A 17,062-nucleotide genomic window follows, 5' to 3' on the forward strand; every position below is an offset into this window, starting at 1 on the left:
GAGACTGCTCTGCTCGAGGAGCGCGTCATGCCGCCACAGCCGGCGCCCCAGAGCGTCGGAACAGAGGATGCCCTGGTCGAGGAGCGCATCCCGCCGCCACAGCCCGTTCCCATCCCTCCTATCGCCGGAACAGAGGATGCCCTGGACGTCGGCACTGAGGACGTTCGAGGACGAGCCGCGCCACAGAGCGCTGGAACAGAGTCTGCTCTACTCGAGGAGTGCGTCCTGCCGCCACAGACCGCGCCCCAGATCACCGGAACAGGGGTTGCTCTGCTCGACGAGGTCGTTCCACCGCCACAGACCGTGTCGATTTCCCCTCCCGCAGCGCTGGTGGACGCTGTCGATGATGCTGACTGTGCCAATCAGGGATGCTCCGGCGTGATGGACGATTCCACAATGGTGTTCAGTCATCTTCCGGACATGATCACCCTGCCCGCAGAAGAAGGTGATGCCGCCGGTGGTGCAGCGCTGGCGTCGATGGACTACTCCTGGGCTGATTTTGAGTTCCCAGAGATCAACATGGATGAGTTGCCTAACTGCATCGACTTCACCACAACTGACCCCAGCTGCTTGGACATTGAGCTCTCCATGGGCGACCTCCATGAGCCCCAGAGCACTGGAATAGAGTCTGATCTGCTCGAGGAGTTCGTTCCGCAGCCACAGCCAGTGCTTGTTCCTCCTCTGGCTGCTCTGGTTGAAGTTGCCGATAGCTCTGAAGGCCCTGATCAGGGATGCTCCGTTGTGATGCATGATTCTTCTGCGGTGTTTACTCATCTGTCAGACCCGATCGTCCTGCCAGAAGAAGAAGAAGCTGATCGTCCTGATGCGCCGGCTGGGACTATGTCACTAGACTATCAGAACTACTCCTTGTCTGATTTCGAGTTCCCAGAGTACCCTCTGCTCGATGTTGCCGGTGATGCTGACGGCGCAGATCAGTGCTCTTCCAACGTGATGGATGATTCTTCCATGGTGTTTAGTCACCTTGAAGACCTGATTACCCTACCAGCAGAGGAAGCAGAAGCCGATGCTTGTAGTGCAGCGCCTGCGCCGTCGCTGGACAACCAAAAATACTCCTCACAGGGCATCATCGACAGTGAGGCGCCGGCATTGTCTGATTTCGAGTTCCCAGAGACCATTGATGAGGTTCTAAACAGCATCAACTTCACAATGGCCGACCCGAGCTGCTTGGATATGGAGTTCTCCATGGACGACCTCTTAGACTTTGATCCGCCGGCTGATTAGCCTCCTGAAGCAAGAGAGAGATTTGCTGATGTTATTATGTAGAGAATTCAGTTTGATCTGTAGGCTGATTAGCTTAGTCCTTTGTAGGAAGAGATTTAGTTGATGATAATATCTGTAGATCAGAAGCGAGATGTGCTCTGATGCTTGTATTTATGGACAAACTGTATTATGAAAAGCTTTGTCCGCCTTGGTAGAAATAGATTTAATGATACTCGGTAGCTCAGAATTGAGGTGTTTATGAGTTCTGTGCTCTGATGGGTTGTAATTATTGACAAAGTGTACTTATCTTATTATGCAAATCTGAGATTATTCTTGATTGGTTCAATTGAATGTAATTAAATGTATGCAAAACATGTGGTTCAGTTGACATTACTGCTGATTTGTTGAATTCAATGCAAGTAACATTACCCTGGGCTTGCTCATTGAATTCAATGTAACATTATTCTGATACTGTAACTCTTTTTCCCCTTTTTCTGTTGATTATCTTCTGAAGTAAAACAATCAGATTATCAAATCAGTGTCCTGGTAGCACAACAGGTTGCTGTTTGACTTGAATATAAGTAACTCTCCATGTTTGGATCCTTCAGGTTTATTCAGCATTCATTTTCAAGAATTGACGGCGGGCTGAGCAATGCATATAGGCATGCAGCCTTGTTACAGAGTTGTTGACTGAGACTGACATACAAATACAACAAAAGGCTCCTCATCATTCATCACAATACACAAGAGCATTTCAACCCTCATTGAATAATATATGAGCTCAAAGAGCTTGTGCATTATATCTAGATAACAGTAACAGAGATTATATGATAAGCATTCAAACCGCATCCTTTTACATGCACAGCGAATTTCACCTACAACACAAGTGGCACTGGCAATCTGTCACCTTTTTACTGCAAAACAAAGTTGCAGCAGCCCTAAATTATGTCAGATACTATGATATATGCTGACAAGTACACCTTATATTACAATCTCAGAAGATAGTACAAAATGAAAGAGAAAAAAAACTATCATCTTCAAGAATCGAAGACATCTTTGCAGGCTTCAATTCAACAGTAGAAAAGAATCACAGCCAAAATTTATGATTCTGCCCAACGATCAATTCCAAAAGCAATGGATGGTTCTTGCAAATTTCATCAACTGCAAACTGAAGGGAGTAGCAATACATTGCAATACTGCACTACATCACCATTTTGTAAAGTCATCTGTTTTGCTGTGTGCTATTTCCAGCAAGATGTCTCATCTCCACTTCTGCAAAGTGCTGGTTCTTGGAAAAGTGCAAAATGTCTCATCAGGTATGCTTAGCAATCCAGTCCATCCTAGACAGAAGAATATCCTCCCATCATCTAACGCCAACAATGGCTTATTGGCTTTATATCCTACTCAATAACAGGGATGAATGATCCAGACTGAATGTATACTCTTTAATCCATGGTTCAACAGTAATGCTGGTGGTATACTAAAACTAAGTAGCCTTTCAGTTCAGTGAAACTGTTGATGCCAATTGACATATACTCCTCAGGAAAATCGCTTTCTCAAAAAGATAAAATAAAATAAAATGCTGCTAATTGGTCCCTGGACATCCCGTTTCTTGCTCCATCCCAAGATTGAAACAACAGATGAAATACTGATGGATGAAGGTACCTACACCACATATTATCATAGCTCATATACACAATCCAATATCCATCAAGTACACCACCCAATAAGAGATAACATTGATGTTTGCCTGTGTTTCAACATAGGTCTGCATGGTGAGTGCCACACTTGACAGTAATGAACTCACAGAGCTGATGTAGCTCTAGGTCTGTAAATATGGATCACCTTGTACTCTCCCATGGAAGCAACATGCCCAAATGCAAATGAGGGTAAGGTCTGTGCAGGTGATCAACTGGACATGGTACACATGCTCCTCTGCTGGATTCACAGGCAAGTTGTATACAACTCCAGTGGCTGGAGTAAGCACATAGTAGCTGCTCCTTTCTGTGGCTACGCAAGAACCATATCGAGGCGTGAGCATAACACCTTGTGACCAACCAGGATGCATATCTACTTAATCACATTGCCTGACAAATTTGCATCTCGCCGTCATCTCTGAATCCTACAAGAAATCGACATTTAGTGTCAGGAGCAGAGAGTATGTGCATAGAACCAGCCCAACGTGAACAGCAATTTAGTCAAGTAAAATCGAACTACTTTTTTTTTTCAGTTCGAGACCATGGAATAATAAAAAATCGGATCATTTGCTACACATTGATCGTTTGCCATCAACAAGAAACTATTTGCCTCGAAGGTTATGACGAAGTTGGTGTTTGGAATCACCTCAACTGTGTGGCCAGTTATCAGTTTTCCAACTTATACTCTAATACAAAAGGGCAAAGGTATGCAGACCGTAGAATCTGAAGCCCGACACGGCAAAGGATCACAGATTCACCAGATCGATCATCGATGGCCCAATAGAAACTGACGAAAAGAAACTTCATGTGACGGGTTCCAGAGAGCTCACCGGTCACCAGGCCGAGCCGGCTGGGAGGGATGGACGGCGCCCACCGTTGCGCCGCCGCCGACGCCGCCACACCCCTGAGAATCGAGGATGCCCACGCCGTCGCCTGGTGAGGTGGGGCCCTAACGTCGAGCGGCTCCGCCGGCTCAGGGCGGGTCGCCGATCGGAGATGGAGTACGGAGCATGGCGGAGGACGGCTCGGCAAGAGGGCAACGAGGACTGGGGAGTGATGTGGTATTTTGGTGTGGAATAAGTCCATCTAAGTTCTCTTTAACTTGTCAACGAATCCAATTTTCCTTAAACCAGGTACAACCGGTCCCTCAACTATCAAAACCGATACATATAAGGTTCCTTGGAGGTTTCGAGGGTGGTTTTAGCTGACGTAGTGCCTACGTGGCTAATTTGAATCTGTCTTCATCTGACGTGGCACTGACGTGGCGCTTACGTGGCAATTCAATCCGGAATTGGTATGTTTGCATTGGCTTCGTGGGCTTGGCCCAAACACGAGCCTTGTGTAATACGCGTAAATTTTGAGCCCGAATAAGTTTATTTTGCTTTCTTAAACTATTGCCTTTGGTTAAATCGCATCCACTACTTAAAAAACCCTCATAGGGACCGGTCTTATAGAAGTTCATTTAAAACCGACACCTATAGACATTTTCCCACCTCCGCACGATAAAAAAATAGAACCCGCACCTTTAAATACTATAGGTGTCGGTTCTATTAAAAAACCGGCACCTATACGATAGGTGTCGGTTTTTATTTAGAACATGTTTACACCCAAATTTGGCACCTATGGATGAAATAGGGGAAAATTGTCAAAGTTTGGAAAGTGTCGGGTTTCCTTCACAGGGCCGGTCAGACCGCAGGTATGTGTGCGGTCTGACCGGCTAGTAGGGCTAGTCTGACCGCAGGTATGTGCGCGGTCAGACCGTCAGGGTCCGAATCCGGGTCTGTTTTCGTCGGGTCTCGGGTTTCCTTGCTCGGGAAGGCTATGTTTCGTGTTTCCTTTCGTTTCTATTCCGAGTTGGACGTGGAGAAGGGCCTGTAGAGGGCAAGACCAACCCCTATTTAAGGGACAAGGCCGGTTCATTGTAATCCCCCTAATACAATCTACTTGAATCGTTTTTTCTTTACTTTTCAGTTATGTTTTCTATTTTACCCTAGTTTAGTCCATCTTTGTCGATTTGCACCGTCACTGTAAGAGTGCAACACCTCTTTGTAGGTTTGTCCTAAAAACCTTCCGTTTTGCCCACGATACGGGTAGTTATCTCAAATCGGCTCCGCTAGCCGGTTTAGTTATGAAAACCCATCTTGGTTTGGCCGTTTGGCTAGATTGAGGTCGTTGGTGACTCTAGGATCACCGCAAAGCTTAAGGTGCTGCGATCGTGCTTGTCAACTTGTTACAAAAAGTTGCCAACAGAACTGACACCTGTAATACAAATATAGGTATCGGTTCTATTAAAAAAATTGACACCTATAGTATAGGTGTCGGTTTTTCAACGGAACTGACACCTTTGAAAAAAACCAAGCCGGCTTTTTTGACCACCCACAGCGCCATCCACACGACATCCTTTATCTTATCCATCCATCCCACACTGCCACACAACGCCATCTCTCTCTCTCTCTCGCCCCTCCTCTCCTCCAGGGAGGCTCTACGGTGCGGCGGTGTAGCCTCGCTAGTCGCCCCTCTCGCCTTCCTCTCCTCGCGGCGGCGCAGGTGAGGTGGAGTCCGGCGCCGAGGCTGGTGCGGCAAGGTGGCGGCGACAACGGCGGTGGTGGAGTAGGCTGGCCAGCGCGGTTGCTGACGACTGGAGGAGCCTCGCCCCTCTCGCCTTCCTCTCCTCGTGGCGGCGTGGGTGAGGTGGAGGCCGGCGCCGAGGATGGCGCGGCGAGGTAGCGGCGACAACGGTGGTGGCAAAGGCTGGCCGGCACGGCGGCTGATGGTTAGAGGAGCCTCGCCCCTCTCGCCTTCCTCTCCTCGTGGCAGCGCGGGTGAGGTGGAGGCCGGCGCCGAGGCAGGCGTGGCGAGGTGGCAGTGACAGCGGCCACCTTTCTCCCGAGGGACCTCGCCCCGCTTCCCTTCTCCTCCTCTAGCACGACGTGGTGTGGCGACCGACACGGCGAGGTTGCGGCGCGGTTGCTGGATCTCACCGACACCCTCTCTCCCCGGGCCCCCCCTCCTCCAGCGCGGTGTTGGGTGGCGGCCGCTGGCATGGAGGCAGGCATGGCTAGGTGGTGGCGTGGAGGCCGGCCAGGCGAGGTGGTGGTGGCGGCGGTGGAGAAGGCCGGTGGCACTGTAGGCGCCATCAATTTTTTATTTTTTTAATAGTATAGGTACCGGTTTTAGAACCGGCAGCAATAAAAATGAGGCAAAGGTGCCGACCAATGGAGCCAGTTCCTAACCGGCACCTATAGGGTTTTCTGTACTAGTGATCCCTCAACTATAAATACCGGATCAATTTACCTCCTCGAACGGTTTGAATGGCGATTTTCGTCCTACGTGGCATGTTGATCGGGTCATTATCTGATGTGGCAACAGCGTGGCGTCGGAAATAGGGTGGGACCTACCAGCAAGTCTCCATCATCTCTCTATCTCTCCCATTTTATTCCTTCCCTTTCTCTAAGCCCGCATGTCGTTTTCGTTCTAGAGGAGCGCCGACATTCATCCCTCGCACGCCTGCTATGACGGACGAGTGTGGTCGTGGTGTATGCTGTCATGACTTGTCAGTCACGGCGAGCACGCGAGGAACAAGCGGTGTCGCTCCTCCGAGCGGAAGTGGCGTGCATGCATCCTGCACCTCCCAACCTCCCCGACACCACCTCCACATTTGTCGGCCACGGTGGGCGAGCAAGGGACGAGCCGTGGTGCTCCTCCAAGTGGAACGGCACGCATGCGGATGAAGATAGAGTCATTGGTGTTATAGATGGCCAAAAGGCCCAAGGCCCGACGGCCCGGCCCACGGCACGGCATTTTGGCCCGGCCCAAGCACGACACGGCCCGTCAAGGGTCGGGCCCGTGCCGGCCTAGCCCGACCACCGGGCCGTGCCTAGGCCTCTCCACCGGCACGTTGGGCCGGCACAGCACGATGGGCCGCATGCCAGGCCCGACACATAAACAATAGGGAGTAAAAATAGACATATTATATGCCACGGTCGAAAGAATAGGGATGTAAAATAGACTTATTTTACATATATATGTCAGCCCAAAGAGGAGGGATGAAAAATAGACTTATTTTCACTATATATAATTCATAGCCCAAAGTGGAGGGACGGAAAATAGACTTATTTTCGCTATATTATGTGTAGACCCCCGATTTTGGAAATCGGAAATCTTCTGTGTTTATCCATACCAATCCCTGGATCAGTAGTTGGTACACACATACATAGTTGGATCACAACATATCACGAATGAATTTAGGCTAAAAGAGTTAAATACTTACATTAGGGCCAGGTAGGCCAACAACTATCAGAGAACAACAGCAGAAGACAAAATAATATAAGGGTCTGGTTAACATGCCATAGGCAGTCGACTGGGGAACGAGACCTAGCACAAGACCGCACTCCGATCATCTTGTGGGATACGCAAGCGTACCGACAAGGGCTTCTCTTCAACACTCTCCTAAAAGATATATAAATAGCAAGGGTGAGTACCAACCGTACTCAGCAAGCCACCACAACAACAATGCATATGATAGAGGGTATTCAAGGAATGGTTTCAGGTTCTTTTGCATAAAGCTGCGTTTTGCAAATATTTTCACAAGCCTAAGACCTATCATAGACTGATCAAATTTTAGTTCCAGTGTTCACATTAAACAACGACGGTTCTGTCCACCATCCATTGTGATCCCAAGGATAGCTTCCCGCCATTGAGTCGTCATGGTTTTCTGAGGACGTCCACCTTCCCTCCTCTCAGGAAGTGGCTCCATCAGCATAAAAATCACCATGCAATATCCCATCCCACACAAGTTAAGAATTTAGAGTCTAGCCAAGTGTAATACATGTCCCGGTGCTCGTTAACCGCGAGCACGGCTATTCGAATAGATTTGGTTTACTCACACTGCAGTGGATGTACACTTTACCCGCACTCCGCGACTGCCCAACACATGATCCTCGTCCCAACACATGAGACGCGTCACGGCAAAGTTTTTCGATAACCTCGCATTGGCAGTACCCGCTCCATGAACTTAAATCCTCATGCACTCTAGGCGTCCATGTTTCTAGCAGTGTGAGGAGTTCTGGTGCTCCCGGGAAAGAGAAGTCTCACACATATTAAATTATGGTTCAAGTTAAGTTCTCTCTCTCTCACACACTCATGGCAGTCCTACCAATGGCGACACCGATGTAGGGCACGCCTCTCGGCCCTACCTTAACAGCTGTCCCACCGTAGCACACCTGCCTCACTCAAGGGTGAACCATCTATGCAGGGATACTGCCTCCGCTCGGCTATCTAATCCGCTAGGCCTATACCCATACGAGAAGTGCGGTTGTACGGGGGTCGTTTCGTGCTTAACTTCATGGCTCGGTCCTTAATTGACCGGGGACGGTACTAGCCTTTTCCAGATACCACCCAAATCCTCCGTCCGCCCCAGTCGAAAACAGTTGTTTAATTTTATTTCTCCTTTCACAAATCATGTCATCAACATTATGGCAATGTGGCGCTCATGTCTCCACATGCCGCATCTCAATTACCTTCCCAAAGGTAATTGCCCAAGCATATAGCATTTGATAAATATGAGTATGCATGATTCTAGAATAGCATTTCTAAGCAATTGTCATAGTTGACTAGGGACTCATACGTAAACATGGTTACAAATATTTAAGGGTAAACAATAATCAAGGCATGGCATAATCACAAGTAGGATGTTCATCATTGCATGTAATTTTATTTGTAAACAAAACAATTTCGCAATTGGGATCAACATGTTCAAGGAATAGTGATGACTTGCCTGCTCAGGATAATCCTTATTATTGATATAATCTTGATCAACCTTCACCTCCTGGAAATTGCAGACGTTGCCTCACGACTAACCGATACACAAGGTCTATAATACGCGAGAAAAACCAATATTCAAACAACAATCAAATATGTGCAACAAAATGTACTATTCGTGTTTGCTAATGGATCCCAATCATGCTAAGGCTAAAGTTTCTTAATCTTTCTATTGTCATCGTGGCCTATTTAGGAGTTAACCAACATAGCATTTATGGGATACATATATATTTGGCTAATCGGTGGTTTAGTCTATCAAATGGCTATGGAAGGATTATGGCTATGTATGCAGCTATCTAAATAGCACGGTTACATATCAGAGGTTCTGTTGTTAAATGGATTTAGGATCAATCAAATAATTACAGTGAATCATTTGTATTATTATTTTATTGATGGAAGCTTTACTTTAATTATGAACATATTTTACTTGCCATTATAAATTATAAAAGGGCTAATAATTATCCATGCTCTATATGTTAAATTCGGGAGGTTTATAATATTATAGTTACAGATTATCTCTTAATGAACAATCCGGAGTTACAATTGAACTATAAACATATGAGGTCAAGATTTATAATTAGTACTTATCTACTATGCATGTTTGTTATATACTCCCCAGTTTAATATATGAAAAAGATAAATTAATTGTATAACTATAATGGGATGTACAATATATGTGTGCAACAACGTATAATGTTTTGGTCGCCTACTGTACATGAGCTTATTTAGAAAGTGTACTACCCAATGCTCCAAGTGATTCCTGAATATATTGTAGTTTAATTATACATTAGCTAGTTTCTATGAGTGATATTGTATATGTGATGCGACAAGTTTAAGCACTGGTTCTATTGGGTTACTAATAAGTGGTAATCAATTTAGGCATATATATGCTATTCTATATGGTATTGCATCGATTAATTTAATTAGTGATTCCTCCACATCTAGCTCTGTTAGTATTCTCCTAAACAGGTTAAAGATTCATCTATGTGTGTTTATATTTTAGTTACATAATCATAAGGCTATACTTGATTTAAATAACCTATAAGCCATGGATTTAATTATATGGCCATCGAATATTAAATAAGTACTAGTATTTTCCTATACATCCATTCATTTGAGACATCACATAAAATTAGTTTGTGTGGTTATTACAGTGGCAAGACATGTTAGAGACAAATATTATTACATCCACTCTACTGTACAATACTAATTTTATTTATTAGCATATTTTTAAGTTGACTATTATGCATCATCTTGATATTAATTATTTAATATTTATAAATATATTTTATCAAATAGTGAATTATATATCATTGGAAAGCTTATGAATTTAGATGAATTTAGGTTCAAGTTTCACTCAAATCGGAGCTGAAATGAATAAGTTATGCTAGTGTAAAGATTCAAATTTGAATTAATTCTAATAATTGTGAAATGGTACTGTTCCTAATTCATTTATTTATAATACAACCTTATCCACCAGCTATAGTGACTGACAGGTGGGGTCAAGGTCTTGATTTTCTTTTCTACAGAATTATTTTTCTAAGGGAAATTGGATGGAATTAATGACAGGTGGGGCCCACTCTAACCTCTCTCCTCCATTCTCTTTTCTCTCTCTCCTCTCTGTTTTCTCCTCTCTCTCTCATGGCCTCGGCTAGAACCGGCGGGCGGCACGGCGCGACGGCAAGCGGTGGGGGAGGGGGAGGCTCACCGGTTCGGCGGCGGGGTCGACGGAGACGCGGCGGCGAGGTCGACGGCGGAGCACGGCGCGGCGACGAGGCACATCGCGGCGGCGGGGCGCGTCGGCTCAGCGGCGGCGGCGGCGGCTTCCAACGAGGCGGCAACGCCGGGGATGGGAAAGAGAGGGAAAAGGGAGGGGAGGTGGTGGGGGTAGTGTGGGGAGCAATGGGCAGCCGGGGAGGGGCTTATATAGGCGCGGGGAGGGGTGGCCGGCTTTAAACGACGACGGGACGGCGCGGCGGCGTGGGGCTCGGGGCGACGGCGACGCGCGGCGGCGGGACGGCGCGGCGCAATGGCGACAGTGCGCGGCGCGGGCGGGGCTCGAGGCGCTGATGGCGACGGCGGTGACGCGAAGGCGTGGTAGCGGCTCGGGGCGCGGCAGCGGCTCAGGGTGACGGCGACGGGACGGCCGCGCGGCGGGGCGCAGACGCGAGGCAGCGAGAGGACGGGCGTGCGGCGGCTCGGGGTGCGAGGCCGACGGCGACGGCTCGCGGCGCATGGCGATGGCGACGCGACGGGCGACGCGACGGCGGCGACGGGAGTGGCGCGGGGCTCGGCGCGGCACAGCCGACGGTGACAGGCGATCATGACGATGCGACGGCGATGACGACGGCGCGCGGCGCGGTGATGATGGCGACGTGACAGCGATGGCGACGGCGCGCGGGGCGCGAGGCGGCGCGACGGCGCGCGGCGGCAATAGCGGCGCGGGGCGCAAGGCGGCGCGACGGCGCGGGGCGGCAGCGGCGGAGCGAGGTGACGGCGACGGCGGCGCGGGGCGCGAGGCGGCGCGCAGCAGTGGGCGGCAGCGGCGCGGCGCGGCGCGTGCAGGGGCACGGGGCGCGAGGGGGAGCACGGCAGTGGAGGGGGGAAGGGCTAGGGAACCACATCAAACACCTAGGCCATAATGAACAGTGACTTTTTCCTCATTATCCACTTTTGAGGCCTATTTCCTATTAAAACTTGTCCCATAATTTCTAGATTTCACACAATTAGAGTTTTACCCAATATATGTTTTATTTTAGATGAAAGTTGACCAAAATTTAATATTACCCATATTTTATATATTTTCCTATTGTATTATTTAAATGAGGTTTAAATCTAAAATTAACCTAGATAATTTTGGAGGCTTTGAGGGTTCTAAAATTAATTTAAAATATCCTAATGTGGCCATTATTACAATAGCACATTGAATGAACTTATTTGTATAACAATGCATTTTACGTGGGTCTACTCATTCTATAAATATAAATTGAGACTTATTACAACATTAATCTAATTGTTTAATTAAACACTCACATATTCTTATTTATGTATAAAGCCTAATTTATTTATATGACCATTATTTTATATGAGTGATTTTCATGCTATGAGGAGCTTGATAAGGTGTTTCAAATATTAATTATATATTCTAGTGAGATACTCTATTATAGATGGGGCCATTGATGTGATCATCATTTCATGTGTACTTATATTTCATGTGAGATTGGATTCAAGTGAATTATATTCAACTATGTTGTTTCCTTTTGTTAAATATGAAATCAGGCTATCAACATGGTTTGATTATTTAATATTTGATTTGTGATTTATACCAAAGGGTTTAATAATTGACTTGTACTTTATTTGGCCTGGCTTTCATGTGCATAAATATTTATGGGATTGATAATAAATATCGTATCGTTGTAAATCGTAACTATTGCTCGGGTGTAAATCTTTAGATTGATTTTTTTCCATTGCGTCGATTTATGGTTTGGCAAGCAATAACAACCATAACTTCCAGCATGATGCAAAAAGTTTTTAAAAAGTTTGAAATTTTAGTGATTTTTATTGTCAGGGATTCTCAGGATGTTACATTATGTCACAGCTCAAAGAGGAGGGACGAAAACTAGACTTATTTAAAAAAGGCACAATGGGCCACAACGCCTTTGGGCCGGCCCGGCATGGCCCGACAGCTGGTGGGCCGTGCCTGGGCGGGAGGCGTAGCCCATGGGCCGGCACGGCCCGGCACGAAGTGTCGATCGGGCCGTGCCGACCCGATGGCTGGTGGGCCGTGCCGGGTGGGCCTTTTGGCCATCTATAATTGGTGTAGGGGTAGGGGCAGGAGATGTTAAGTTCGTGGGGCACCGGGAGAGGTGTCACGCCTGGAAATTCACTTGTAATTTCCGAACTAATTTGTGCATAAAATCCTCGTACAGAAATCAGCCGAGATACACAAACTGACAGTTTAATATACAAATCCATCATAATAATAACGTTACATACTTAAAAAAGAAAAGAAAACAGCAGCGGAATTAACGGTCTAGCGAAGCTCCGGCTCCACTCCCACAGGCAGCTCAACTGGGGTATAAGCCAAACGTCTTCTCCTTCTAGATCCTTTTTCTTCAACTGAGGTTGATTGATTATTGCAAGGTGAGCATATGATATACTCCGCAAGCCACACAGCAAATATGCAAGTGCACATGGATACCAAAGGATGGCATAATATAGGCTCATTTGCAAAAGCAGCATTTAGCAAACATTTAGAAGTAAAACAGTAGAGTAATTATTCATCAACTTTAATCAACACTGAACAGCACACCCATGCTGCTCAGGCCCAACCATCCTGAACAACCATACCCGGCTGTACAGATCTAACTCCAAACCAGGAGCTAAGCAAATTATTACCAGTTATAGCATCAATAGTTATTGTGAGAGATGTGAGACTACTCACGAAAAACATTGCTCAACCCGCCCATTACCGCGGGCACGGCTATTCGAATAGTTTTACTCTGGCCAGATGTGTACAAATTTACCCACAAGACACAACTCCACAATATGTCACCCTATCACCATGTGCCCATGCTGAACATGTCACCATTTGTGTAGTTGTGACAAGACCCCTCATATAGCTCAACTCAAAGCAGCGCACCTTTCCTGGATCATAATCACCCCCTCAAAAACCAGAGGCATGAACTCCCCAGCGACCCCCACGGACTTCTCACCGCTTCTCAGTCTGGCTCACCACAATAAGCCTTGCTATACAAAGTGTCTAGCCGTTGCCCATTCTGACTTGTGGTTAGTACGGTTAATGTCTCACACCAGTAGCTCGTGAACCGGTCCTTAATTGTCATGAGCACGACCTTCAAAACCATGCGCTCACAACCCACCATTGTCAAATTTCAATTATCAATTAATTATCATAACACGATTAACCATCGTGAGCTACTATTAAATATAACCATAAGTAATAATGTAGTATGATTTATCCCCTTAATGAGCTAATGTTTCTAAGCATGGCTAAGCAATTATATATATATATATATATATATATATATATATATATATATATATAGCATTTAGCTGAACCAAACCAATATATAAGGTTCAAGCTAATCAATTTATTACCCAAGGTATCGAGGAATAGGGTATTCAATTCAAATTGGCCATAACAAAGGAATATGTTCACTCCACCCGGTGACATTCAAAAATAAATGCACAGTTGAAATAAATAGAGAATTTAAATATAGGATCAACATGCTCAAAGGATTGTGTTTAGGATCTGTGTGACTTGCCTTGCAATAATCGGTCTTCAATTAGTCTTCTGAACCACTTCCGACGCACTAACGAACCTTCGCAATGACGGAAACGACAAGCTAACACACAAAACGGAGAAAAAGACTAACAAAAACCAAATAAAAAGTACATATAAAGTAAACAAACATGTAGATCATGATTTTAAATAAATTTAGGGACTTGAACGGCCTCATTCTGACTACATATAAAATAGTTATGAATTTTACAAGATTAATTCCAATTAAAGCCTATTAAAGAAAAAAAATATTCCAAATTAATTTAACAATTTATAAATAATTTATAACTGAGATATAATAAGATATAAGACTAAAAACTGGAATGAATTTAGTTGACGATATTTAGTAAAAAGACCTAATATGCCATTAAAAAGAGATAGGTGACTAACTGGACATATGACAAGGCAAGCACACGCACTGCCATGCGAGCACGAGGGCCGGCGACCCTAGGCTACGACGGCGATGGCGAACGGCTGCACGACGGCGGAAACCGAGAGCACAAGGAGGAATAGGAGGACGCGACGATTCTTACCAACACGAGAAAAACCAGCGGACGGGCTTCACCTTGGCGCTACGTTGCCGAAGAAAACGACGACGATGTCCAGCAACCACGAAGTCGACGGCAAGGCTCGGCCGGAGGTGGAGTAGATCGGCTTCACGTCGACGAGGGGATTCCAGCGGGTTACAACGAAAAGGAACAGGTGGCCGGGCTTCTTCTCCTTGCGAATCCAACGACGGCGACGACGACCGAAGGCGACGATGGACGACGACGACCGGCGCGGCTGGAGACCAAAACCCAGTGGCAACCCACTGGTTCACGGCGGCGGGCAACCTCCGGTGGAACTCGGCACAAAAGAACCGTCGGCCGGGGTGGAGCTTGACCTTGCGGAGCCGAGAGAGGTGGCGGCGCAGGAGGGCGACGGTCGAGGCGACGACAAACGGCGGCTGGAGCGGTTGCCGGCGGCGGAGAGAGAAGACGAGCGCGGGGAGGTGGCTAGGGTTAGGAAAAACTTGGGGAAAAAGGAGGAAACGAAAGAGGAGGCCGAGGGTCTGCTATTTATAGCCGGAAGAGGGAGAGATCAGCTCGGGAACGGATGAATTCGGTGAAGGAAGATTCGGGCTTATCCCGAGTTCACCCGGATAAAAACGGCCAAAATTCGTGGGATAGATAACGAATTTGGTGGGGGTTTCTTGGGGATTAGGTAGAGGAGATAGAGAGGAATTCGTTTTTGCAACCAATTTTGGAAGGGAAGCAACGGATGCACCGGATTTGATGGAGGAGGAGGCGGCTGCACAGGTTAGCTCGGCTCTGGCTGGAGCTGGAAGACGACACTGTAGCGGCAGGGAGGGAAACTAGACTTTTTGGGCTGGGCCGGAAGGGATCATCAAAGGACTTCCAATTTAATAAATTAATCAATGAGATGATCTTTGAATTGTTAAAAATACTTCCAATGCTAAAATAATTTCAAGAATAATCCTGAAAATACTTGAACACTTAAATTACTTAACAAGATTAAAATCAGATTATTTAATGATTAATGTATTATTTAAATAATTACTGAAATGTTCTTTGTATTATTAAAATTAGGAATTGAGCTCCGAAAAATCCGAGAAAATTCCAAAGAGTATAATTATTCATGGAGAATTTAATAAAAATTAAATCCAACCATACTTTATATTTAGGAAATTTTATTTCCCACATTTAACTTCACTTGTAAATTAATGAACATTTAATATAAGTTCTAAAAATAATTTATTAAATAATTTATAAATCTTAAGACAAAAATCAGGATGTGATAAGAGAGCTCCACGGTGAGAGGTGGGAGATGGCAAGCGGTGAGAGGAGCAGGAGGACAACAAATGAACTGAAACGACATGTGGGCGCAAAGAAAGAGAATGAATAAAGAGGGGAGAGAGGAGCAAGCTCTATACCCAGTTTTACGATTGAGAGACGTGATTCGACCAAGGGCAGTACTTGAGAGAGGTAAAATAGACGTAATATCTTACATAAAATTTTATATCTTCTTTTACAAAGTATAAATTTAGGGGTATTTACATTCCGTAGTTGCATAGTCAAAATTTTCTAATGAAAAAACTTTTTGTAAAAAGAAATCCTAGTGGAAGTTTCTATCCTTATTCAAAAGTTTCTCGTACAAAATTAATTTTGTCATCAAATTAAATTTATCTCATAAAAAACTATAGTAAGCGACTTTTAAATTTAAAACTTGGTATGTTTGTAATAAAATAACACAATTTGCTCTAACCATTTCCACACGAGGTACACAGATTATGTGTAAAGCAAAATAGGTATACGTCGAATAGTCGCCAAAAAGGCTAACGTGCGCCTACGCACTAGAAATAGAGCTCGCTCATCACGTATCACATGTGCATGTGTCAACGAATGCATCCACATGAGCGGAATCACTAGCTGCCATGAAAATCGGAATTTGTAACAAATTTGATTAGCGATGTCATTAACGATTTTATGCATGACTAGCCGGACGGTTTCTGCTTTCTAACATTTAGAACTTACAATTTAACTCAAAATTTAAAAACTTTCAACTCCAAATTGAATTACATCTAAAATTCAAAACTTTAAACTCAAGATTCAAAAATTTCAACTCTTTGAAAAATTTTTAGTCAAGATTTGAAAACTTCTAACTCAAACTCAAGATTTGAAACTTTGAACTCAGATTTAAAAACTTTTAAGTTAAAATCTAAAAAACTTTCAACTCAAATTGAAAACTTTTAAGTCAAGATATATCCAGGTTTGAATTTTTTAGTTGAATGTTTTAAAATTTGAGTTGAGAGTTTTGAATTTTGAGATGAATGTTTTGAAATTTGAGTTCAAAATTTTCAATAGCATGTTTTGAATTTTGAGGTGAAAGACTCAAATTCTAAAATACATTTAAAAAATTCACCAAACATACGTAAAAAGAACACGGGAAAAAGGCTCACGTGACAATAAGTTGCGAAAAAATTGAAAAAAACAATTGTGGAAAAAAAAAGTGCGTGGCAGAT

General features: G+C 45.1%; 1 long non-coding RNA gene across 1 annotated transcript; it reads right to left on the reverse strand.

Moving 5' to 3' along the window:
• Positions 1-1,969: 1,969 nt before the first annotated feature.
• LOC9272721 (uncharacterized) lies at positions 1,970-3,966 on the reverse strand. The gene is made up of 2 exons (XR_001547326.3): positions 3,749-3,966; positions 1,970-3,343 (listed from the first exon to the last, which is right to left on the reverse strand). It is a non-coding gene; the product is annotated as an uncharacterized lncRNA (long non-coding RNA).
• Positions 3,967-17,062: the final 13,096 nt, after the last annotated feature.

Source organism: Oryza sativa, chromosome 7 (genome assembly GCF_034140825.1).
Source record: "Oryza sativa Japonica Group chromosome 7, ASM3414082v1".
Classification (NCBI taxonomy): Eukaryota; Viridiplantae; Streptophyta; class Magnoliopsida; order Poales; family Poaceae; genus Oryza; species Oryza sativa.